The sequence below is a fragment of the Staurois parvus genome, unplaced genomic scaffold (assembly GCF_062004578.1).
Source record: "Staurois parvus isolate SC_StPar_1 unplaced genomic scaffold, SC_StPar_1.0 ptg000163l, whole genome shotgun sequence".
NCBI classification, from domain to species: Eukaryota; Metazoa; Chordata; class Amphibia; order Anura; family Ranidae; genus Staurois; species Staurois parvus.
The window spans coordinates 2391230-2416921 of record NW_028317959.1 but is presented as its reverse complement, the minus strand read 5'-3'; the positions used below and the strand labels follow the sequence as shown (position 1 = coordinate 2416921).

Sequence of the window (25692 nt, the reverse complement as noted above, 5' to 3'; positions counted from 1 at the left end):
TCACCAGGGGGTAAGTGATGGTTTATCTTCCAGTCAGTATATTCATTCTTTTAATATTCTTAGACCTCATGTGCAAGGGCAGAAAAAAAGGTCGCTTATAGGCTTCATGCACACAGAAATGAAAACATACAATATATACAGTATATATATATAAATATATATATATAATATATATATTTTTATGCCTCTAAATGCAGGTCTAGTTTAGCCTATGTGGCCATTCACAGCAAGAGATAATTAAGAGCAGCATTTAGAGGTATAAAAAATTGTGACAAAGCTGCATTTGGAGAGGAGCCCATAAATGCTCATGTATGAGCATAATGTATTCCAATGACCAGAATAAATTAATATTCTAGCATGTAGAATGCATTTATGTTCAATGGCGAATGCGCATACATACACGACATAAGAGGTGTTTTTTTTTTCTGCCAAGTTATGGCAAAAAAAAAATTTCAGCATATTTGGAGCATAAATCCATATACATGGGGCCTTAGGCCTTGTTCACACGGCCATAAAAAAACGCATTATTAATGGCTCTGGATGCAGCTGCATTGTTTTCAATGGTGAGACCTTTATATAGGCACATAAACATACAAAATCCAAAAATTTGGGTCTGAGGATATACGTATGCCAGATGCAGGTATTGGGGTGGGGAACAGGAGAGTTTTATGCTAACAAAAATTTAGCTTAATAAGATTTGTAAAATTTGTAGGTGAATGTTGCCTTAAGGTTTTACTAAACCCAGGACAATCTATTCACTATATCTGGTCTCCAACAGTACACACAACATGGAAATGCAATTATTTTAGTAAATATAAACTGTAAATACATTTTCTCATCAACAGTATATAGCAGTCTTGTGGCTTTTATCCGTGTCCAGCAGAGCACAGGTTAAAGCTTATAGAAAGAGTTTTCATTCTCCTCTGTCTTATGAGGATGCATGACCTCTCACCCTCTCTCTGATTGGCCCTGTGCTGATCACATGCACTCTCCCATAGAAAAAAAACTTTGCACATGCTCAGTTTAGTGTGTATTGCTAGAGTAAATCCTAGCGCTCTGTACTATCAACAGAAAGATTGGGGACAGAAGAAGGGGAGGATCAGAGAAGACAGGATCAAACAGCTTTTTTACACAAGGAGGATTAACCCCTTAGGTTCCACAATGTATAATAAGAATGCTTTACTGAAAATACAGACTGAATTTACTGTTATGGGTTTAGAAACACTTTAAAGTCAGGGGTTTTTTTTTTCTTTTTACACCTGTTAAAGCAGCTCTACGTTATCTGATGTGGATATACAAATTGTGTCGTCTACAGGTGTACAGGTGTAAAGCACTATTCAGTGGAGTAAAAAAAATGCCCCAAATCTGCATTCAGAAAGGTGTGTTTTTTATCATAATTTACACCTGTATGCATCTAAAAAAAAGAACAATCTAACCAATAGAATAGGTTTACCCTCCTATGCTTCTAAACACAATATACATGTAAACGTGCATAAAGGCATTAAGAGACATTTTTTTTTCTGCCATCTCCTGGCAGTATATTTGGATCATAAATTCATATTCCTTATTGTTTTGTACTAACAAGCCTAACCTTTATAATAATATGTAATGACATTTTTAAACATTTGTTTACTTTTGAATTGACATCATAGGTTTTCTTATTATTATACTGCTGTATAAGTTTTTGCAAAGAGAATTAAACAATGTCAGCAGTCCTTTACTGTGCTGAACCAACAGTACTTTAAATTTCCCCAGAACATGGGAAAATAAAACATCTAAACTGACTGAGGAAAAAAAAACTATATCTTATCAGCCCATATGAAGACTATTGCACAAGCATCCTTCTCTTCTTGTAACTGTACACATAAAGGACGTTATGCAAGTTAGTTTCAGTTTCTGAGTGGTTAATTCTGTGGGGTTTTTTGTTGAAACGGATATAGGTGGAGTTTTCCTGCATGCTGAATGCTTTTGAGATAATGAAATTATATATTGTGGAAGAATTAACAGGCTGTGAGTGGATGGGAACAGCATCAACAACAGCATCCAGCAAGGTAAGACCATTCAACTTTTTTTATAAATCCTCAAAGGAATGTAATAACCGGAGGAATTTAAAATGGCTGTCACATGTAATGAAAGATCAACATGTTGTAGACCAGATTATTTCACGTATCCAGTGCTGTTAGATCAGCAGTAGAAAATAAACACTTCTACTTTATTTTTTTAAAATAAAATCTCCTATCCCATGACAGAACATTACAAGTAGGCAGGAGCCCTGAGCACTGATCAGTGCCTAGATGGTGTTAATCATTTTTCAGAGTTACTGTGCTTACACCAAATTTATAACACTTGTTAAAGGTCAAAACTTTTTTATTGAACTGATAGTAGAAGACACGACAAGGATGGTGGCAAGACCTTTTACATACCTCCCAACTTTATGAGATGGGAAAGAGGGGCCCCTGTTAAAAGTATGTAGGCAAAGGACACCCCTTCCCCCTTACATACAGAACTATACATAAAAATGATTGCTTAAAGCTTCACTCCAGGATCCTTTTTTTTTTTTTTAACCCCATATCTCCCCTAGCTCTTCTGAAAAGAAAAAAAAATCCCCATCTAAGTGTCCTTTTTCACTTACCTTAAAGTGGTTCTAAGGGCTGAAGGATTTTTACCTGTATGCATTCTATGCATGAAGGTAAAAACATTCAGAATGCAGCTTCTCCTGCAGCCCCCCCAATCATGATCCAGCACTGTGCATGGGAGCCTTGGCTCTCCCGGGTCTCTCCCTGCTCATTGGCTGAGACACAGTAGAAGGAGCCATTGGACCCGAGAAGAGGAGGATCAGGGCTGCTCTGTTCAAAACCATTGCACAGAGCAGGTATGACTTTTTTTTTTCTTTTTAAACAGTTTTTAACTTTTTATTATCATTTTAAAGTAGAAGTCTGGTCTAATTCTATACCTGCTCCCACCATCATTCGAAGTTCTATACAATGACAATGACACCCTACTAACTAGCCTGTAGATGAAAGATGCCTATACTTACCTATTCCCTGGACACTCTAGTCAAGTCATGTGGTCTCCCCAGTGGCTGGCTTTGGGGAGAGGAGAGATCACCGCCAATGGTTGCAATGCCTGGGCAGTGGTGTCACCTGTAGGCTTATTATGGGGCATCCATTGTCAGCTGTCCCTCCTCTTCCTTGAAGCTAAGGCTGGGAGCCCATCACGTAACTGAACCTGAGTGCCCAAGAAATAGGTAAGTATAGACATATTTCCTCTACTGACTAGTTAGTAGGGTGTCATTGTCGTCTTGCACTTCAAAAGACTGCAAAAACACCCTCTGGGCTGAAGTAAAATTGTGTAGGATTCAACTTCTGTGTCTTTTTGAAGAGTAAAACTGCTTGAAGATGGTGACAAGTCAGCAGACCATATTATCTGGGCAGACTGGGTCTACGGAAGTATTTCAATCCATAAAGCGGAATCTGAAACAGAACAAAGATGGTAACACCCAGCAGCACTCTTTTGCTTGTCTACACAAAGGAGCAATAACACTAAAATATATTACATGCAAATATAACCTTATGGAAAGATTATTGTTGAGATGAGTGGCCTAGTGACAGGGTCTCTTTAATCATAGGTATCATTTAAAGTATATCAAAGCAAAAATTTAGTTTTTTCATTTCGGATGGATTCTTTTTTTTTTTTCAGTCTGTGACCCATTGGGTGGATTTACTGTCACTGCCTTTGCTCTGAACACAGCAGAAAGGAAGGAAATCTCTTAAAAGTAAGGGAAAACCTCTTTTTAGACAGTTGTCACCAAAGTAAGTGTCCTCATTAGATTTTCCCTTCAGTTCTGTTGTGTGACAAAACACAATTTTGGATTTTTCCTCACTTTGAGTCTTGATGACAGTGGTGACAGTGACACATAGAAAGAACCTCCCTAACAGGGATACAGACCACAATACCCTGGCAGGTGCTCTAACCCCTTATTTTATCCAAAACGAAACCTATAAATAATAATTTCTGTATTTGGATTCACTTTACCTTTCTTCAGTCAAAATTGGGCTTGTGCATTTTTTTGTGTTTGTATCTGTATGGAATTGTTACGAGGACTGGAGCAAAGGAAACTCGGTTTGAAGAAGAATGTATAGTAGGATGCCATTAGTAACCTTCTAAAAATGCTAAACGCTTGGCTTGGTCTGGCTTCAGTAGTTGGAAAGTCTCTTACCTAGAATAGGCATGTATCAAGTGAAGTCAGAAGTCCCCACTTACATATGTACTCTGGGCATAGATGCCATAAAACTGTTGGATCAGCAAGGCAACCAGATGACTAGTATTTGTGAAGGGTCCAGCAGTGGTAATCTAAAATAGTCAGGAAATTTTTCCTTTACACTAAAGGAAATTGAATGGAAAGGTAGTCAAACAATGAACTTGTGAAGTAGACATAATTTATGTTGGTGTATGTAAAGATGGCTGAACACATAGATGCTATCCAATTTTATCTGTCTTCTATAATGAAATTACATATAGGGATATTTGAAGGTGTGTCTTGTTTTTTGATAGTCCATTGCCAAATTTTCAGCCTAACTCATTCAATCAAATTCTGTTCAGGCCCAATCTCACCAAATGTTAAGGCTGATGCTCCCTCCAGTCAAGTACCTTCAATGCACAAGGATACATAAAAAGTTGATTTTTATCTCATTTTGATTGGACTAACACAAATATTTGCATGGATGATGGTTCCAACTTTGCTGCAAACGTGTATTAAAATTTACTGTTTAATTGCTATAAATTGAATTGATTAAGCAATTCAATCAAAATTTCCATTTGTGTAGTCAGTTTATAGGGTTAGTTCACCTTCACAAAAAAGGGGCACCTGTAGATAAACACAAACTTTGCAGCTCTGACTACAGTTTAATACTGTCCTTGCTATAGCCATGGACCATTTACGTCATGAATAAATGTAGCCTTAAATCTGTGATAAATGAATAGATATAAAATAAATCCACATTTGAGCAATTAATAATTATAAAATATATAGAAAAATAAAAGTGCACTTTAATAATGAAAAATAAGTCCAACATAAGTAAAAATAAGTTTATCAAGAGTCACAAAAGATATTGCTGAAATAGAAAAAAACAACTCCAAGCCAAGGTGATCTTCTGTTTAGGAGTATTTATCAAAGGCACCAATGGTGAGTATCAAAAAGTCCCTTACCTGAAGGTGTTGATCCTCTAGAACTGAGCATTCATACGCTTACAAACAACCATCACTGGAGCCTTCCTTATTAGATGCCCAGCAAGGTGTTTATGGCATTCTCCATAGGAATTCAAATGGCTTCCAACATAATTGTATAGAAGGGGACTCTGCTAAACCTGATGAACTTCTTTTTACGTATGCTGGACCTATTTTCCACGTATTAAGTACATTTTTATTTTTGTTTTTCAATTTTATATGCATTTGTGTTGATTCATTATATAAATATTTATTTATGACCGTTTTAGCACTGCAGCATTTCATGACATTTTTCAGATTTGAAGTCAGCAAATCATTCCAGCTGTTTTGGTTATTTAAATTATTTTTTTAGGTCATTTATGTAGCCTCATTGAAAAACTCCTAGGGATGGTATCATCCCATTCTGCCTTGTTGCTAGGATACTGCTAAGACACTCCCAACCAATTCAAACCCCTTTGAATGTTCTCTTTCTCCCTGTCACAGAAGCTCTGAGCTCATCGACAGGGTAGACAGTGGACCACACATGTGTGGGGTCTTGAGAGCTCGCTCCTGTGATGGTGGGGGTGAGCAGTAATGGCTGGGAGTGTAATGGCAACTTCCTAGCAATAAGGGTAGATGGGATGTTACCATCTACAACTAGCTGAGCTGCCACCTCATTGAGAATAACCTTCTTGATCCCCTTCAGTCTGGATTTCACCCGCAACACTCCACAGAAACTGCTCTCTTAAAACTCACAACTTACTAACAACTAAAACCAACAGTCACTTTTCCATACTCTTACTCTTGGTCCTCTCTGCTGCTTTTGATACAGTTGACCACCCCTTCCTCCTCAAAAAACTCTATTTCCTTTGTTGGTTCTCACCTTACCTATTTCACTGCACCTTCAGTGTCACTTATAACTCTATTTCCTCCTCTTCTATTCTTCTTACCGTCAGGGTCCTCCAAGGTTCTGTCCTTGGACCTCTCCTATTCTTGATCTATACCCTTTCCCTGGGTCAGCTGATAGCTTTGCTTGGTTTCCAATACCATTTCTATGCTGATGACACCCAAATCTATCCCTCTACTCCTCAGCTCACCTCATCAGATTCTTCACATATCACTGATTTACTAACATATCTCAGACTGGATGTCACATCACTTGTCCAAACTCAGTCTATTCAAAACTGAGCTCATATTATTTCCTCCCCCATGTTCCCCTTCCCCTGAGTTCTTTGTCAAGATCATTGGCACAACTATCAGTATGTCCTCGCATGCCAGGGTGCTAGGGGTAACAAAGAACCAGCAAACACAAATGCTCCTGCGCTTGGGGATGGACTCGATGCAGGCTACAACCACATTAAGAATGTCCTGGAACATGCACACCTTGCTGCCCTCAAATGGACCGGGGAAATCCAAATATACTGAATGAGGAAAGACAAAACAGAGGGCGCACAGGCCTTGTGCATTACCATAAAAAATGTTTAATAAAAAATAATAAAATAGGTGTTGTACTCACAAACGACAATATAGTCAAGGCACATCATAAAGAACAGCTGGGTCAACACCGCGCTGAGTAACAGTCCACAAAAGCCTTTTGGATGTCTAAACTCCCTATTACGGACTGTTACTCAGCGCGGTGTTGACCCAGCTGTTCTTTATGATGTGCCTTGACTATATTGTTGTTTGTGAGTACACCTATTTTATTTTTTGTTAAACATTTTTTATGGTAATGCACTAGGCCGGTGCTAGGGGTAACCCTGGTCTCTGAACCGTACTTTCAGGCCTACATCCAATCCCTCTCCAAATCATGTCGCCTCAACCTCCGCACAATCTACAGAATATGCCCCTTTTTAGCCAATGTCACTGCAAAGTTTCTAATCCACTCACTGGTTATCTCTTGCCTCGACTACTGCAACTCCCTCCTCATTGGATTACCTTTATATAGGCTATGCCCCCTTTAGTCCATCATGAATTCTGCTGGCAGACTCATCCACCTTAAGAATCGTTCAGTGTCTAGTACCCCTCTCTGTCAATCCCTCCACTAGCTTTTGATCAGCCAATGAATAAAATTCAAAGTACTAACAACTCACAAAGCCATCCACAACTCTGCCCCCAGCTACATCACTAACCTGATCTCAAAATATCAACCAAATCGCTCTCTTTGGTCCTCCCAAGATGTTCTGCTCTCTAGCTCCCTTATCACCTCCTCCCATGCTTGCCTCCAGGACTTCTCCCATCCTATGGACCTCCCTACTCCAATCTGTCTGACTATCTCCTAATCTATCTATCTTTAAACGATCCCTGAAAACACTTCTCTTTAAAGAAGCCTATCCTGCTTCTAACTAATACACTGTGTTTTTACATACTCCGTCAGCTCATCCCCCACAGTTATTACCTTTCGTATCCCTTTTAGATTGTAAGCACTAACGAGCAAAGCCCTCTGATTTTTTTTGTATTGTAACTGTAATCAGGAACAGTAAACAGTTAGGGCTCGTTCACACTAGGCTGTTTTGCCAACGCTTGCCAAACACTCCTATAGCGTTTGGCAAGCGTTGGTCCGGCGTTTGCGGAGCGTTATTAACGCTCGGCAAACGCTCGGCAAACGCCGCATGCGCGGTTTAGCGGCCGTTGCTAGGCATTTGCCGAGCGTTAATAACGCCTCACAAACGCCTATAATGCAGTTTGAGTGGTGTTACCGCTCCGCAAACGCCCCGCAACCGCTCCGCAACCGCACCGCAAACGCCAGCCGGGCGTTTGCGGAGCGGCACCATAGATGAGAATAGGAGGCTTCAAAGCCTCCTGACTCGTCCAGAGGCGTCCGTTTTGCCGCGACGCGACGCAAACGCTCCCGTTAGAACAGCACCATGTGCTGTAATGTGCAGAATTGCAGAGGCGTTTGGGAAGCGGTAAAAACGCTTCCCAAACGCCTCTCTGCCGCCTGCACACAAGGCTAGTGTGAACGTAGCCTTACTGTTCCTGATCTGGAGAACTCCACCTCGGCTTTTGGCATCTGAATTAGACTCCACAGGTGCCTAATTGGAGGTGGTACCTCTCAGGATCTAACAAGTGGTGCTACTGGAGTCACAGGAGAGAGATATACACAAAAGACTACAAGGCTAAATGTTTTGTTTCCTTTTTGCTTTGTTCTAAAAAGGATGCAGCTGGTTTACTGTGACTGTTTAGTTGGCACTCATAAGATCAGTTTTTTTTTCTGTTTTTTGAGCTGTATTAAGCCATTTAGAAACAAACTTCCTCAGAGAAAGTTCTGAACTTTTAATTTCAGACCTTTCCACGCTATGGTGTTGTCTGGGGTGTGGTGGTCCAGGAAAATCTGAGGCGCTCAGCTGTAAGGTGGATGGTTGCAGATCCTTGAGCTGACAGTGTAGTAAATGACTCAAACAGAATTACTTCTGCAAAAAACGTTTTCTATTAAAAAAAATCAAAAAGGAAATAACTCTGCTGAGGTTGTGGTGACCCCATAGGATAATTACACACAACCTTCCATGAGTGCAGGTGGAGAATATTCTGTCTCCGCGCAGGATGAGGAAGGTTTCTCTTGGTGCCAAAGGGGTCACAGTCCTAGATTCTCTGCAGGGTTCTCAGGTAGTTGTTGGGTCAGATCAGTTGGATGATGTCTGTTCAGCAGAGGCGCACACTGTTGTGTGTTTAAAAACTCGGTTTGGGATAATTTAATTTATCGTACAATAGTTATAATGTTCATTGAATGATAAACCAGATGACCCTGATCCTCTTTTTTTAAATACACAACGACTGGCGTTGCACCACTGAGGTGCTTGATTAGATATCCTCTAACTCAGTGGTTCTCAACCTGTGGGTCGTGACCCCTTTGGGGGTCGAACAACCCTTTCATAGGGGTCGCCTGAGACCATTGGAAAACACATATTTCCGATGTGTAAAGAGCAGCTACTGTGTAGAAAGCAGCTGCTGTGTTGAAAGCAGCTACTCTGTTAAAAGCAGCTACTGTGTTGAAAGCAGCAGTATTGGAGGTAAAATGACACTTCATGAATTATAATTACTGAGTAAATAATTTTATGGTTGGGGGTCACCACAACAGGAGGAACTATATTAAAGGGTTGTGGCATTAGGAAGGTTGAGAACCACTGCTCTAACTCATCATGGGGTTCATTTACTAAAGGCAAATAGGCTGTTCCCCTATCGATGTATAAATTACCTTGCAAAGACCTTATTTATGCTTGTAATTGGCAGTAAAAACATACCGCTGAGCTGCTCCACTGATCTGAGCCCACCATCTGTTAAGCTGCAAAGGCAGTGGAAGGGGGTGTACACATGCCAAGGCAACTTGGCACATGCTTTGCATCACAGCATAGCTACAGTTATTTCCACTGTCATGATTTGCGGGCAGTACCACCTGCCTAACATGACCCATTCAACTGAATGGGGACACCCCACAAACATGTGCAATACGTGTGGTTGCAGAGCAGTGGTGCTGGTTTTTAGAGGTAAAACAAATAGCGAGAAAGCACCTCCTCACTGCTTGCTAAGCACCCTCTGAAGAATGATTCACTGTAGATCACTCTTCAGAGGGAGATACAAGTGTTCTTAATGAATGAGATGAAGCTCTGCTGACTTCTGTCATCCAATCATGTACAAACAAATTAAAAAAAAGAAAAAAAAATAACTTTTGTGTGATTGGTTATTATTTGCAAAGTGGACTTTTACTGAGCTAAGGGAAAATGCCTTGCAAAGATAAGAAGATAAGAACTTATTTGCTGTTAGTAAATCAACACCTATGTCCTGTGACTGTTGAACAATGCCAGTGGCTGCAGGGGAATATAGAAAACAATTGTGTTCCACGTGGCCCCATTCATACTATGAAGATAGTGTGATGTGTTGAAAAATTCAGGCATGCGGAACAAAGGTTAAATTTGTCACACAAAGTAACTCTCTGACAAACACCATCCTGCATGCTAAAATGAAAGATTTATTGTGTGGTTAGTGGAAATGGGCCCTTACGCTAAGGTCACACTTGCCTCCTGTATTGTTTTATTTAAAGACATCAAGAGATTGATCTGGGAAGGAACAACAACCTTCACACTTCCAAGATCACTTTCTCCTGCATTTAAAACAGATCTAAACCCATCGATTTTAAATGTTTCCCAAACTGTTATCTTTCACAGCATGCCTTGAATATAACTGTCACAGCTACTCTCAACCAAACTGTCAGACCATCAACCGGCTGCAGTCTGGGCTGCTGTTATAAACCATGGGGGCCCATACAGCTAACCTGACAGGCCCCCCCATCCCAACAAAAAAACACAGTTTACTATGTTTCAGTTATGAAAGAACACAGTGAGTGATCGGTACAATCACCCATTGTGATCATTTCGGAAAGGAATGGGCTGGTAAATGTGAAATATTCCCCCCACTCTCAAACCTGCAGGATCCTATTGTGTGCTTGCAGCTGTTGGTAGGAAGGAGAGGAGGGAAGCTGGCAACATTGCAGGGTTGGGGGCACACAGGGGGGTCTCTGCAGCAGGGGGAAATGTATGATGGTTGGGGCAATTACTGGAACGGTTTCCCTCTTTCGAGAAGACGACAGCTTTCAGCTTCTTCAGAGAGAGCCATACATGGGATAGGTACCAGGAATTGCTCCCCCAAATGTGCAAATCAACCTCCCTGCCCACATCCGATTCACCCACCTGCCTGATTTCCCCCCTGCTGGCTTGGGCCCCGCACAAGAGGACTGGCGGTACCTCCTTATCCACAACCCTGGCTGCGGTCATAACTGATCACATGTGCAGTAGCATGGCACCTGCAGATCAAACAGGCAAAGATGGCCCCTTCCTGGGCTGTAAAGGGTTTAGTTCTGCTTTAAATGTAGCTGCATTTACACATGTTTAGATGCACTCAGGGTATCAAATCTGCCCCTGGATGCACAGATTTCTGTTTTCTCTAAACTCAAGCAATCTGAATGCACCCAAATGCAGGTAAACACACAGTTTGAATTATACCTTTTAAAATCATTTACATGCATTTATAAATGCATATAAACACATGTACGTCAATGCAATGTGAATGAGGCCTAAACCTGACTCCTGTGTGATTTTAACCTGCTGCCCTCGCTCTCCCTTTGTTACACGTAGTGTTGGATGCCAGCATGTAACGTCCTCAAGGCAACCACATTTAAAAAAAATGACATGCTGTTAGTTTTTGGTTGTGAAACGCTTGTAATTAAAGCAGAACTAAACCCTCCTATCCTTTACAGCAAACACAGCTGTCCTCTTAGCCCTCTGTTTGATCTGCAGTTGCCAAGTTGCTGTACTTGTTTGTGAGCAGGGTATCCCAGGGCTCTGTCCTGGGCAGGGGCGGACTGACAACTCATGGGGCCCCCAAGCAATAGGGGATCATGGGGCCCCTGTGTCCTTGCCCAAACTCAAAAAAGCCTATGAAAAAGGTACCAGGGGCATCTCATGGGGCCCCCTATTGACCCTGGGCCCTCGGGCAGTGCCCGAGTTTCCAAATGGTCAGTCTGCCCCTGGTACTGGGATCAATTCTGTTCAACTTGTTCATATAGAGGTTCAGTCTCAATGTTAGCTGATGATATAAAACTAAGCAGGGCAATAACTTCACAACAGGATATAGAAACTTTGCAACGAAACCTAGTCATAATAGTGGTGTGGGCAACCACATGGCAGAGGAGGTTTAATATTGAAAAAATGTAAACTAATGCACTTGGGAGCACAAAATATGAATGCAACTTAGGGGGAGAACCTCTGGGGAAGCGGGGATGGAAGAAAGATCTGGGAGCCTTGGTAGATTGCAGATTTAGCAATAGCATGCAATGCCAAGCTGAAACAAGCAAGGCCAGCAGACTACTAACATACATTAACCACTTGACAACCATGCTATACCTGAATGACGGCTACAGCGCAGTTGTCCAGTTCTGGGAGGGCGTCATATGACCTCTTCCCAGAACACGCCCTCCCAGACACAGCTGATCACATGATGAAGTAAAAGGCCAATCACAGCAGCCTTTTACTACGTGATCAGCTGTGCACAATGACACAGCAGACCACAATGTAAATACAGTTGCCGGTTATCGGCTGCACTTTCCTCATGCTATCACAGCATTAATAAAGTACTGCCAATAAACGGCAAATGGCACAGAGGACATCTGCATTGATAATCATGGCACTGATGATCAGTGTCACCCAGCAGTACCACCCATCAGTGCCTCCTCTTGAATGCCCACCAGTGCCACCTCATCAATGCCACCTAATCAGTGTCCATGAGTGCTGCCTATCTGTGCCACCTCATCAGTGCCCATCAGTGCTGCCCAGGGGCGGACTGACAACTCATGGGGCCCCCGGGGCCCCTGTGTCCTTGCCCAAACTCAAAAAAGCCTATGAAAAAGGTACCAGGGGCATCTCATGGGGCCCCCTACTGACCTCAGGCCCTCGGGCAGTGCCCACGTTTCCAAATGCTCAGTCCGCCCCTGGTGCTGCCTATCCTTACCACCTCATTAGTGCTGCCTATCCGTACCACCTCATTAGTGCCCATCAGTGCTGCCTATAACTGCAGGCTCATCAATGCCACCTTATCAGTGTCCATCAGTGCTGCCTATCCATGCCACCTCATCAGTGCTGCCTATCCTTACCACCTCATTAGTGCTGCCTATCCATACCACCTCATCAGTGCCCATCAATGCTGCCTATCCTTACCACCTCATTAGTGCAGCTTATCCGTACCACCTCATTAGTGCCCATCAGCGCTGCCTATAACTGCAGGCTCATCAGTGCCGCCTATCCGCGCCACCTCATCAGTGCCCATCAGTGCTGCCTATCCTTACCACCTCCTTAGTGCTGCCTATCCATACCACCTCATCAGTGCCCATCAGTGCCGCCTATCCGTGCCACCTCATCAGTGCCCATCAGTGCTGCCTATCTGTGCCACCTCATCAGTGCCCATCAGTGCTGCCCAGGGGCGGACTGACAACTCATGGGGCCCCCGGGGCCCCTGTGTCCTTGCCCAAACTCAAAAAAGCCTATGAAAAAGGTACCAGGGGCATCTCATGGGGCCCCCTACTGACCTCAGGCCCTCGGGCAGTGCCCACGTTTCCAAATGGTCAGTCCGCCCCTGGTGCTGCCTATCCTTACCACCTCATTAGTGCTGCCTATCCATACCACCTCATTAGTGCCCATCAGTGCTGCCTATAACTGCAGGCTCATCAATGCCACCTTATCAGTGTCCATCAGTGCTGCCTATCCATGCCACCTCATCAGTGCCCATCAGTGCTGCCTATCCTTACCACCTCATTAGTGCTGCCTATCCATACCACCTCATCAGTGCCCATCAGTGCTGCCTATCCTTACCACCTCATTAGTGCAGCTTATCCGTACCACCTCATTAGTGCCCATCAGCGCTGCCTATAACTGCAGGCTCATCAGTGCCGCCTATCCGCGCCACCTCATCAGTGCCCATCAGTGCTGCCTATCCTTACCACCTCCTTAGTGCTGCCTATCCATACCACCTCATCAGTGCCCATCAGTGCCACCTATCCGTGCCACCTCATCAGTGCCGCCTATCCGTGCCACCTCATCAGTGCCCATCAGCGCTGCCTATAACTGCAGGCTCATCAACGCAAATCAATGAAGGAGAAAAATTACCTGTTTGCAAAATGTTGTAATAGAAACAAACAAAAACTTTTTTTTTCCAAATTGCTTGCTTTTTTTTGTTTGTAGTATAAAAAACAAAACACACAGTGGCGATTACCACCAAAAGAAAGCCCTATTTGTGTGAAAAAAAAATTATAAAAATTTCATATGGGTACAATGTTGCATCAGCGCGCAAATGTCATTCAAAGTGCAACAGTGCTGAAAGCTGAAAATTGGCCTAGGCACAAAGGGGGTAAAAGTGCCCGGTAGGCAAGTGGTTAACCACTTCAAATCCGGACACTTTTACCCCCTTCCTGTCCAGGCCAATTTTCAGCTTTCAGTGCTATCACAATTTGAATGACAATTGCGCGGTCATGCAACACTGTACCCATATGAATTTTTTAGCATTTTTTTGAGACAGATAAAACTTTATTTTGGCGGTATTTATTCACCACTGGCAGTTTTATTTTTTTTGCTATATAAATGAAAAAGTCCAAAAATTTTGAAAAAAATTGGTTTTCTTATAACATTTTGCAAATAAATAATCTTTCTTCATAAATCTTGACCAAAATTTATTTTATTTTTTTATATTATTATTTGTGTTTTTTATGACATACTGTCACCCTAGCAGTACAGTGTCACCATAGAGACACTGTACTACTTGTAGGGGGTGATGAAGATTTTTTTTTTTTTACACTGATTGCTTTTGCACTCATAAAGGCTGTAAAAGCAATAATTTCTCCTTCGCTCTGGCTGCATTCTTGCAGCCATTGAGAAATACTGTGAGGGCTGTGATTGGTCACAGCTTGTCACATGGTACAAGGCTGTTGTGAATAGCATTGTACCATGTGACCTCTGTGATCATTCACAGATTTCACTAGTAGTAAGCAATTATATCAGAAGTGACATCTTGCTTACTACTATTCATGTGATCATGGATTGGCCAATCAGGGATCACATGAATAGGGACCCCACACAGAGGTCCCGTACAGTGATCGGTGTACCGCTGTGTCGCGGTGCCGTGCTCTCCCAGGGAGCATGAGCTGTACATGGGCCGGACGGGAAGTGGTTAAAAAAGGTATTTAGCCTCATTTCACACTAGTGTGGGTGGAAGCCCACTCTTCGTCCCACAACTGCAACTACCAACATACAAAATGCGGGACCAACAGGCAGGTGCCATTAATCTTAATGGCATGCTGTCTATACTGGAAAATGCACCCTCAATTCAAATGAATGGGCTGCTGTGCCGCGTCCTGAAAAACTGCGCTAGTGTGAACTGAGGATAACTGAAGAGATAAAACTATAATTCTACCACGCTAGTGTGTGAGATATACTGGTGCCGCTCCAAGGTGGGAAGCAAAAAGGAATCACCTCACCAGCAGCAGAAGAGGGAGCGGTGTACGCAAATGATTCCAGCAGCATTCATACACCCAAAAAAAAGGATGCCGCTCTGAACAACTGCTCTGTGATCAAGCCCTGGTGAGCGACAGCTGAGGCCATTCTATATACCAGTCTCCATGGGCTGGTCAGAGCGGCGTCCTTTTTTTGGGTGTATAATTCTAGCACTTCGCAAAAATTCTGGTTCGGCCACATCTTATGTATGCTGTCCAACGCCGGTCACCAATTCTCAGGAAGGATGTGCTTGAATCGGAGAGAGTCCAGAGAAGGGCAACAAAGCTAATCAGGGGCTGGATGACCTCAGTTATAAGGGACGACTACCAATATTAAACTTATTTTCCCGAAGAAGCGAAGCTTAGAAGGAAATAAAATCACAATATACAAATCTTTAAATGGTGACTCTAGCATCTGGAGGAAACTTTTTATCCTAAGGTTCCTAAAGAAGACACATGGCCACACAATTTAGCTGGATGAGAAGCAACTCAATCTTATACTGCATAAGGTTTTTTTTTTACTGTTAGAGCGGTAAGGATTTAGCACTCCCTTCCACAGTTGGTGGTGTTTGTGGGGAATGTAGATAAAGATTTTTGATGTGTTTCTTAGTGAACACAATGTACAGGGATTTGCTCTCTCCTGGTTCTCTTTTTACCTTTCTCAGCACACTTTCAGCGTCACAGACAACTCCTCTTCCTCTTTCCCTTGGGGTACTCCAAGGCTCCATCCTTGGGCCCCTCCTTTTCTCTCTACACCTCCTCCGTGGACCGATTGATAACCTCTTATGGCTTCCAATACCAACATGATGCTGACGATACGCAGATCTATCTCTCCACTCCACAGCTCACCCTCCGCAATCTCCACATGTATCACAAATCTACTAAGCGACATATCCGTATGTCACACCACTTTCTTAAACTCAATCTTTCTAAAACCGAGCTTGTAACATTTCCTCCTCTCCAATCCCCCACTCATGACTTTACTATTAAGATCAACAGCACAACCATTGGTCCTTTCCCTCATGCCAGGGTGCTAGCTGTGATCCTAGACTCTGACCTCTCCTTCAGGCCCCACATCCAATCACTGGCTAAATCCTGCCACCTCAACCTCTGCAACATTTTAAAAATCCGCCCCTTTCTGACCAAGGACACCAAAAATTAATTTATCCACACCTTGGTTATATCCCTCCTTGATTACTGCAAATCCCTCCTCACTGGCCTACCGTTACACAGGTTATCTCCCTTTCAGCCTATCATGAATGCTGCTGCTAGACTCATATACCTTACCAACCGATCAGCGACTGCTGCCCCTCTCTGCCAATCTCTTCACTGGCTTCCACTAACCCAACGTATAAAATTCAAAACACTAACTACAACATACATCCACAACACTGCCCCTAGCTACATCACCAAACTCATCCACAGATATCGTCCAAATTGCCCACTCCGCTCCTCGCAAGACATCTTGCTCTCTATCTCCCTCTTCCCACGCTCGCCTCCAGGACTTCTCCACAACCTCTACCATCCTCTGGAACTTCCTACCACAGTATGTCCGGTCAGTCCCCACCCTGTCTGCCTTTAGGCGATCTTTGAAAACTCACTAATTCTGGGAAGCCTACCCCACCTCCACCTAAGAAATGTACTTGAATCACCTCCATTAGATCATCCCCCCACAGCTATCACCTTTTCAACCACCTCCCCCTTTCTGTACTGAATTTGCATTGTAAACTATTGGCGCTATATAAATCCTGTATTATAATAATACCATCAATAATATTAATATCAACACACACTCAGGTTAATCACTTGCCCTCCTGAAGATTTCCCCCCTTCCTGATCAGGCCATTTTTTACGTTACGGTGCTGCGTTACTTCAACTGACAATTGCATGGTCATGCAACACTGCACCCATCCTTTTTTCCCCACAAGCTGTCTTACCTTGCTCGCCTGTGCGTTTTTTATTTTTTGCACTATAAAAAAAAAAAGACCGTTAATTTTGAGAAAAAACAATATCTTTGACTATTTGCTATTAAACATGTCCAGTAAAAAATTTTAAAACATCACATTTTGTCATAAATTTAGGACAAAATGTATTCTGCTACATGTCTTTGCTAAAAAAAAAAAGCCCAATATGTGTTAAATTATTTGGTTTATGTGAAAGTTATAGTGTTTACAAATATAGATATTGGAATTTTGTATTTTTTTTTTTACTAGTAATGACGGCGATCAGCGAATTATAGCAAGATTGCGGTGGACATTCTGACACTGGGAGGAACTGACTTGGTGTCACTGACATCCCCAGTGACCAGTGCTAAAAAAAAGCACTCACAGTGTAATAATGGCACTGGGCAGGAAGGGTTTAACATTAGGGGCAATCAATGCGTTAACTGTGTTCAGGGAGTGTTTACTGGGGGGGGGGCGGTGTCTGTGTGCTTCACTGTAATCATACTGCTCTGGGTGTGCCTGAGCTGACAGAGAGGAGGACTGTTACTAAACAAAACAGTCCTTCTCCCTGTTGGAGATGCTCAGTAATCACTGTCTGGGACCTGGTGATTGACAGCCTTGAATGGCTGTGCAGGTAGGGTGCACGCCCCCTACCTGGAAATGCAAAATTGCGTATATATACGTGATTTTGTGCACCCCTGCCACCCTGTAGCAGTATATCTGCAATAGGGTGGCGGGAAAGCGGTTAAACAAAATGGACTGGTCTCTTTTTTTCAACAAACATGGGATCAGCTATGATACAAGCCATTTTATGGCTTGACAATTTGGTTGAGAACTAACATAAGCACACTAGTAACTGTAACAGTTATCATTCAAGGCAAGCTTTGAATATAATTTTCTGGGGAAATTGTTAAAATGGTGGATTTAGTTTCACTTTGACATTTAAAATATTCTGTTCTGAAAACCTGGGCCTTTAGTATAGAGGACTTCACAAGGTATACATTGATATCAACCAAGTGGTTAAGGGCAGAATCATCAATGCCAAATTCCAGTAACAAACTTTGTGAAAAAAGAAAGTTGTCAGATGGCTATTAGAGCTCACAGCAGAGTGGCAGCCCAACTGGCAGCTCTAAATACATCCATCGATACATAGCTGACAGTATTGGCCTGGAGTTCAGATACACTATATTGCCAAAAGTATTGGGCCAGCCCTCCAAATCACTGGATTCAGGTGTTCAAGTCAGCCCCATGGCCACAGGTGTATAAAATCCAGCACCTAAGCATGCAGACTGCTTCTACAAAAATTTGTGAAAGAATGGGTTGCTCTCAGGAGCTCAGTGAATTCAAGCGTGGTACCATGATAGGTTGCTACCTGTGCAATAAGTCCACCCATGAAATTTTCTCGCTATTAAATATTGCACGGCCAACTGTTAGTGGTATTAGAACAAAGCGGAAGCCACTGGGAACAACAGCAACTCAGCCACAAGTTGGTGGGCCACGTAAAACAAGAGAGCGGGGTCAGTGCATGCTGAAGTGCACAGTGTAGACAGTTGGTGACTTCTGTCCAGAGTTAATAGCTAAAGACCTCCAAACTTTGAATAGCACAGTGGGCAGAGAGCTTCATGGAATGGGTTTCCAGGGCCGAGCAGCTGCATCCAAGCCTTACACCACCAAGTGCAATGCAAAGTGTTGAATGCAGTGGTGTAAAGCACGCTGCCACTGGACTCTAGAACAGTAGAGATGTGTTCTCAGGAGTGACCAATCACGCTTGTCTGGCATTCTGATGGATCTGTCTGGGTTTGGCGATTGCCAGGAGAACGATACTTGCCTGACTGCATTGTGCAAAGTGTAAAGTTTGGTGGAGGTGGGATTATGGCGTGGGGTTGTTTTTTCAGGGGTTGGGCTTAACCCCTTAGTTCCAGTGAAAGAAACTCTTAAGGTGTCAGCATGGATGAGCGAATTTGGGGTGGAGGAACTTGACTGTCCTGAACGCATCCTGATAGAACACCTTTGGGATGAATTAGAGTGGAGACTGCAAGCCAGGCCTTCTTGTCCGACAGCAGTGCCTGACCTCACAAATGCGCTTCTGGAAGTATGGTCAAACATTCCCATCGACACACTCCTAAACCTTGTGGACAGCCTTCCCAAAAAAGTTGAAGCTGTTATAGTTGCAAAGGGCGGGCCAACTCAATATTAAACTTTACGGACTAAGACCGGGATTGCATTAAAGTATATGTGCATGTAAAGGCAGGCGGCCCAATACTTTTGGCAATATAGTGTATGTCTACAGCCACTGCTCTCAACACTGGATCAATCAGAGAAAACCATTGGATGCAAAAAAAATGAACCCCTTCCCCCAATATAATATGGAGACCTTCCATAAAAAGGATCTATTTTCTGGAAGTTTTGGCAAAAAAAAGTGGAGGGCCAAGTACTATTCACCAGTATGGCCTGCACACTACATGCTACTGATCTCTTTCTCCAGGATGGATTTACGTCATGTTTCATGCTGTGTCTCTATATGGAGGTGGCCAGATAGGCAAAAGAGCAGAAATTTGCTTCCTCATGTCAGGTCCTGTTGACTGGTGATCTATTAATCTAATGAATGGTGAACTGATAACTGGGAAGGGGAGTGATCTATAGGCAGCAGGAGAAGCACGGACACTAATGAATAAGGGAGAAAGCAAGGAATTCCTTGCAATGCACGTCCTTGGGTATAGCTACCTGTCCACAAGGTGCTCACAAGAACAACAAGCAGCACCAAAGTGACATATCCTTCTGTAATTGCAGTGCTCAGGAATAACCCCCAAATCCTGTGAGAGTGGCAGTCATTAGAGCCAGGGATATGACTTAAATAACCTCACATGGAATGAATGGGAATGCCTGTGCACCTTCATATGTCAGAAGGTGCACTGCAGCTTCTCATGAAAGATTTGAGGCAAACAGTACAATTTGTAGGGTAATGTTTAGCCACAATTAACCTTACTAGATATCCCCAATAAGAAAGCAAATTTTCACTTTTCGAAAATAGGTCCACGTTTAACACCTTTGAGAAAAATGTTAAAAGGTAGGCATTGCTTTGTGCCACCTTTATGGCTTTGAGACGTCCATAAACCTTTTTTTAACTTAGCAAAGGAAGATGCCAAGACAGTTCAAATCAGAAATTATACAGCATATGGGTGTTACAATTTCATTACATACCTGATTGTAAATTGGTACAAAGGTCAACACGAAAAACAAATAAAAACCCTTGCTCCCTTGGCCTTGGAGATCACAGCCCTGCCGGCCCATGTAAGCCACCTCCGCCACTTTTGTCTCTTATGGGGTGCAATAATCATCTTAAAATGAAGATTCTTCCTATTTTCCTGTATTTTCTATGCCACTCGCCCACATGAGTCCCCCTGCCTTCTTCCATAAGGTGCATGGTCTGTTTAGTTCCTTCATTTGGGGCTCCTCGCATCCGAGAATTAAGCTTTTGGAACTTCAAGAACCATGGGGTCTAGGGGGTCTCGCATTACCGAATCTTTTCAAATTCTATTTGGCAGGTCAGGGGGTGTTTGCACACCGGGACTCCATTCAAACTATACTATCTCCCGGTTCCATCTCCTTTTTCCCTGCGGCCCTGCTTTGGTGGAAACCCAAATTACCCCACTTTACATCCATCCTGGATCCTTTTATATGGGCCAAGATGGGTATAAAGACCTTGGGGGATATTACTCAGAGAGGTAAATTGTTGCCCTTGGATCATTTTAAAATCCAAATTTGCTCTCCCTAACCTTCATTTCTTTTGGTATCTGCAACTTAGACATGCCTTTGCTGCCCAATTTGGTTCTTCTCAACTAGACATACAATCGTCTGCCCTCGAGAATATTTTGTTAGATGACTATCTTAATAAACGACTACCTGAACTATACAAAGAACTGTTCCCGATCTCCTTTGGTGGTCAACTGCAGGACAAAGTGGGTTGAGGATGTTCTGGACTTGAACAGAGAGGATTGGGATGATATGTGGAGTTTCCCCTTTGCCCATCTCGTGTCATCTAAGGATCGGTTGATCCACTTTTTTACATAGAATTTACTTTGCCAAATCTATCCACTGGTGTCTGCGGAGTGCTGGTGCTGTTCGCACTCTCCGGCCACCTTTGGACATGTGTTCTGGTATTGTCCTGTGGCACAGGACTTTTGGAAGGACATTTTTGCAATTTTGCACCAGTGTCATAGCTCTACCTTTTCCTTTGATGGTTACAGTGTGTTTATTGGGTTTGGTAGAGGGCTTAGCACCCACTAGGGCGTAGCGCACCTTGGTTAGTCTACTGATGTTCTATGCTCGTAAGGCATTGATATTGTACTAGAAAAAACCTATAGTGCCATCACTGGCCTTCTGGAAAGGATTGATTAATAAAGCCATATCATTTTACAAGGTGATGTATTTGAGCAGGGGATGCCCCAACAAGTTTCAAAAGTTTGGGAGCCCTGGTTGGACAGCTCTTGCACTAGTGCCCGAAGGGTGGATCCAACCCGACTGATATGGTTCTCCCAAGAACAACGTTAACTTCTACCTCCTCTTTGGGCTATCATCATAGCACTTACATAGATTGGTTGTTTGTTCCTAATATTCTGCAATAGACGGCAGGCCGTGTAGGAGACCTGGATCAGATACTATGTAGTAACCATACTTATAAGATTTTGTTATTCAAGAATTGAGGTCATGTTGCTCTGCTTGGGGGCTCCTATTTTACTTGTAATTGGTGAGCCTGGATTGGGAGGAGGGGGTGGGGAGGGGTGAGGTTTCTACAGACTCAGGGCCTATGTAATTACATAGTTAGTCTGTCTGAAAAAAGACAAAAGTCCATCCATTTCAGCCATTAAAAAAAAAAATAAAGAAGTTATTATCCTATACCTACAGTCGATTCAGAGGAAGGCAAAAAAAACCCCAGCAAAGCATGATCCAATTTGCTCCTGCAGGGGAAATATTTTTTTTTCCTGATAACCGAGAGGCAATCAGATATTCCCTTAATCAACTTTACCTATAAAGGTTAGTATCCAGTTATATTCTGTGTATCTAGTTAAGAATTTTTAAAGCAATCCACTGAGCTGGCCAGAACCAACTCTTGAGGGAGTCTATTCCACATTTTCACAGCTCTCACTGTGAAGAAACCTTTCCGTGTTTGGAGATTAAATTTCTTTTCCTCCAGACATAAAGAGTACGCCCTTGTCCTCTGTGATGACCTCAGGGTGAATAGCTCTACACCAAGCTCACTATATGAACCACTGATGTATTTATACATGTTGATCATATCCCCCCTTAATCTCCTCTTCTCAAGAGAGAATAAATTCAGTTCCTCCATGCCTCATATCAGTTTGGTTGCCCTTCTCTGTACTTTCTCAAGTTCCCCAATGTTCTTTTTGTGAATTGGTTCCCAAAACTGAACTGCACATTCCAGATGAGGTCTTACTAATGATTTGTACAGGGGTAATATGATATCTCTCTCTGGAGTCTATACCTCTTTTAATACAAGAGAGGATTTTGCTCGCTTTAGAAACTGCAGCTTGGCATTGCATGCCATTATTAAGCTTGTGATCTACCAGAACTCTCAGATCCTTCTCCACCAATTGTTTCTATGTTTATTTTATATGTACCACCCGTGGCCTGCATGGCTTTTTGGGTTGTTGGTTAATCTTTTTACTGTTACTTTATTTTTGCAAAATCAATAAAAAGAGATTAACTAAAAAAAAAGTATAGACATGCTAAGATGACTATTGTATAAGTGTGCACTCCAACAGTACTTATGAAATAGTCAAAGGTGAGACAGAAGCTTTTTATGATTTATTGCAAAGAACCTTAGATGACATCTCTAGTTACAATGTAAAGCTGATGGGCAATTTTAATGCTCAAATGGCCAACAATTGCCAGGGTTTGGAGCATATACTGTATGTGGTCCCAAGAAAGGACCACTCTGTATGGCATGTTGAATTATGAGGGGCATTCAAGTCAAACCAAGACTTTTGAGTTGATATAATAAAAGAACACATTCCAAGGAGTGAAAACTGCATTTATTAATTTTTCCCCCCTGCTACATATATATATACCAGTGTTTAACTAATGTCTGGAAAGCTTCGGTATAGAAAGATTTGTCAATATTCCTGAAACATCCTAGGACAGCCTGATTCACTTCGTCATCAGTGCTGAAATGCTGACCTCCAAGGAACTCTTTTTCTTCTTTTTTCTATGCATCGATTATCCAGGATCAGGCATTCCATACACTGAATGTTCACAGGAATGACAGCTGTGGGCTAGGAACTACAACGGCAGGGATCATTGCTGACGGACGTATGGACATCTTTGAAACATTTACACCATTCAAATGTTTTACTGCAGCTGAGAGTCTCATCCCCATAGTGTGCTTGAAGTCTTCTGTACATGTCCAGGGGTGCCCATAGCGAAAGAAAGAAAGAAAGAGAAGAATAGCGCAGGGCAGACATGACTAGGTGAAGAGGGAGAAAATACAGGAAATGGTTAAGTTACAGGTGAAGGGTTAAAAAAAGATAGTAACACCTGATTGGTGTTAGTAAGTTTGGGTGGGATCATCCTGAATCTTGGGGGAGTGCCTGGGGGTTGGACGAGCCAGTGCTGGTTAGCAGTTGAAGAGAGAAGTTCCGCCCTCCCCTGGGGTATTTGTTCTGTTTGGCTTGTTTAGTTTGGTGGCAATTGTTGGTCTTGGTAGGTTGTTAATGGTTTGTGATAAGTGTATGGTTCGGACCCATCTGTGGTATGGTGTGCATGGGTAAATTCCAGTTAACCGAGTTTTAACTGAAAGGTGGAGGTATACCTGCGGAAGGTGTGTCCTTGTCTTCGAGTCGGTGCGTTGCAGCTGGAGGCCTAGTAGGAACATTAAGGTGAAGGTTCCGCAGGGGAACATCAACATTGTTTTGGGTGCCTGCCTAGACCAACAACTCATTCCGTAAGTTTTTGGAGGTTTATATTTTAACCACTTGCCGTCCGCCTGCTGTTTTTAAATGGCAGGGCGGTGGCACTCCAGGGGCGGGTTGCCGTTCATAAATGGCACCCGCTATTTCTAGTTGTGCGTGCTCCCTGGGAGTGCGCAGCACCGCGATCCAGTGCCCCCTGTGTCCTCAGGACACAGTGAAACACCGATCATCGGACGGGACCTCTGTACGAGGTCCCGATCATGTGATCACTGATTGGCCAATCAGTGATCACATGCAAAGTAGTAAGCACGATGTCACCTGTGACATCATTGCTTACTACGTGGGAAATCTGTGAATGATCACAGAGGTCACATGGTACAAGGCTATTCACAACAGCCTTGTACCATGTGACAAGCTCTGACCAATCACAGCTCACACAGTATTTCTCAATGGCTGCAAGAATGCAGACAGAGAGAAAGAGAAATTATTGCTTTTACATCCTATATGGGTGTAAAAGCAATCACTGTAAAAAAAAAAAGAAAAGAAATCTTCATCACCCCCCACAAGTAGTACAGTGTCACCATGGTGACACTGTACTGCTAGGGTGACGGTATGTAAAAAACAAACAAAAAAAACCATATATAATAATATAAAAAAATCAAATAAAAATGTAAAAACAAATGTTTAAAAATTATACTTTTCGGTTATAAACTAATTTGGCATATTTTTTTTTTTACTAAAAAGATAACGGAATAAATTTTGGCCAAGATTTATGATGAACTATTATTTATTTGCAAAATTTTATAAGAAAAACACTTTTTTCAAAATTTTGGGACATTTTCATTTATATAGCAAAAAAAATAAAAATCCCAGCGGTGAATAAATACCACCAAAATAAAGCTTTATCTGTCTCAAAAAAATGGTAAAAAATTCACTTTTATCTGAAACAAAAAAACACTTTGGACTGGAGCCTCATATTAGGATGTGGACTAGAGAATAGTCTTCCACACAAGCTGGATTTAGCAGACAGCATAGTTTTGAAAAATGCGTTGTGTGCTCTCCCAAAAGAACAATTAATAATGGTTTTAAAACACACACACACTTGTTTTTACACCGCTTCTCTTTTCTTTTGTTATAAGTGTTAAATAAATGATGGTTTCTTAGGGTTAATCTAGCCGGAATCAATAGGCCAAGGGTGACATTTAGCACTAGTATGGGCTTAGTGGCAGGACAGAGGGCGGCTGTTCAGTGCTGCCTCAGCACAGAGACTGGAAAGGTTCTGGGTCAAAGGATGAAAAAAGGTCACATATTTAGGATTTCCTTACATATAATTTAATCTAAGTACGCAGATAGAAATTTCATGTTGTGACACAGTAATCACTGAGTGATTAGGAAATGCCTTTAAGCAAAACCTCATACTGGCTTTCTACAATCAAAAATACTCTGTTGTAATGCTGAATCTGCATAAAACAAAGTATTGTGTATGGAATAAGAAAAATAAAGAGAATAGTGAAAGCAGAGCAGAAAAAGTAGTAGTTTCTCATCTTTTTTGTGTACTCTAGTGGGTTCATATGCTCAGCATAAAAAA

At 42.4% G+C, this 25692-nt stretch overlaps 1 protein-coding gene across 3 annotated transcripts in view; it reads left to right on the top strand.

Annotated features, from left to right (window-relative positions):
• The first annotated feature begins 1909 nt into the window (after positions 1 to 1909).
• Positions 1910 to 25692, top strand: part of LOC149462998 (galactoside alpha-(1,2)-fucosyltransferase 2-like) — a 224384-nt gene continuing 200601 nt past the window's right edge. For 2 of the 3 annotated variants that reach the window (XM_089676066.1, XM_089676062.1), the window contains exon 1: positions 1914 to 2051. The gene's annotated coding sequence lies outside the window, so the exon portion shown is untranslated. Of the gene's footprint in view, positions 2052 to 25692 lie in introns of all 3 variants that reach the window. The other variant, XR_016312543.1, reaches the window with a different exon arrangement.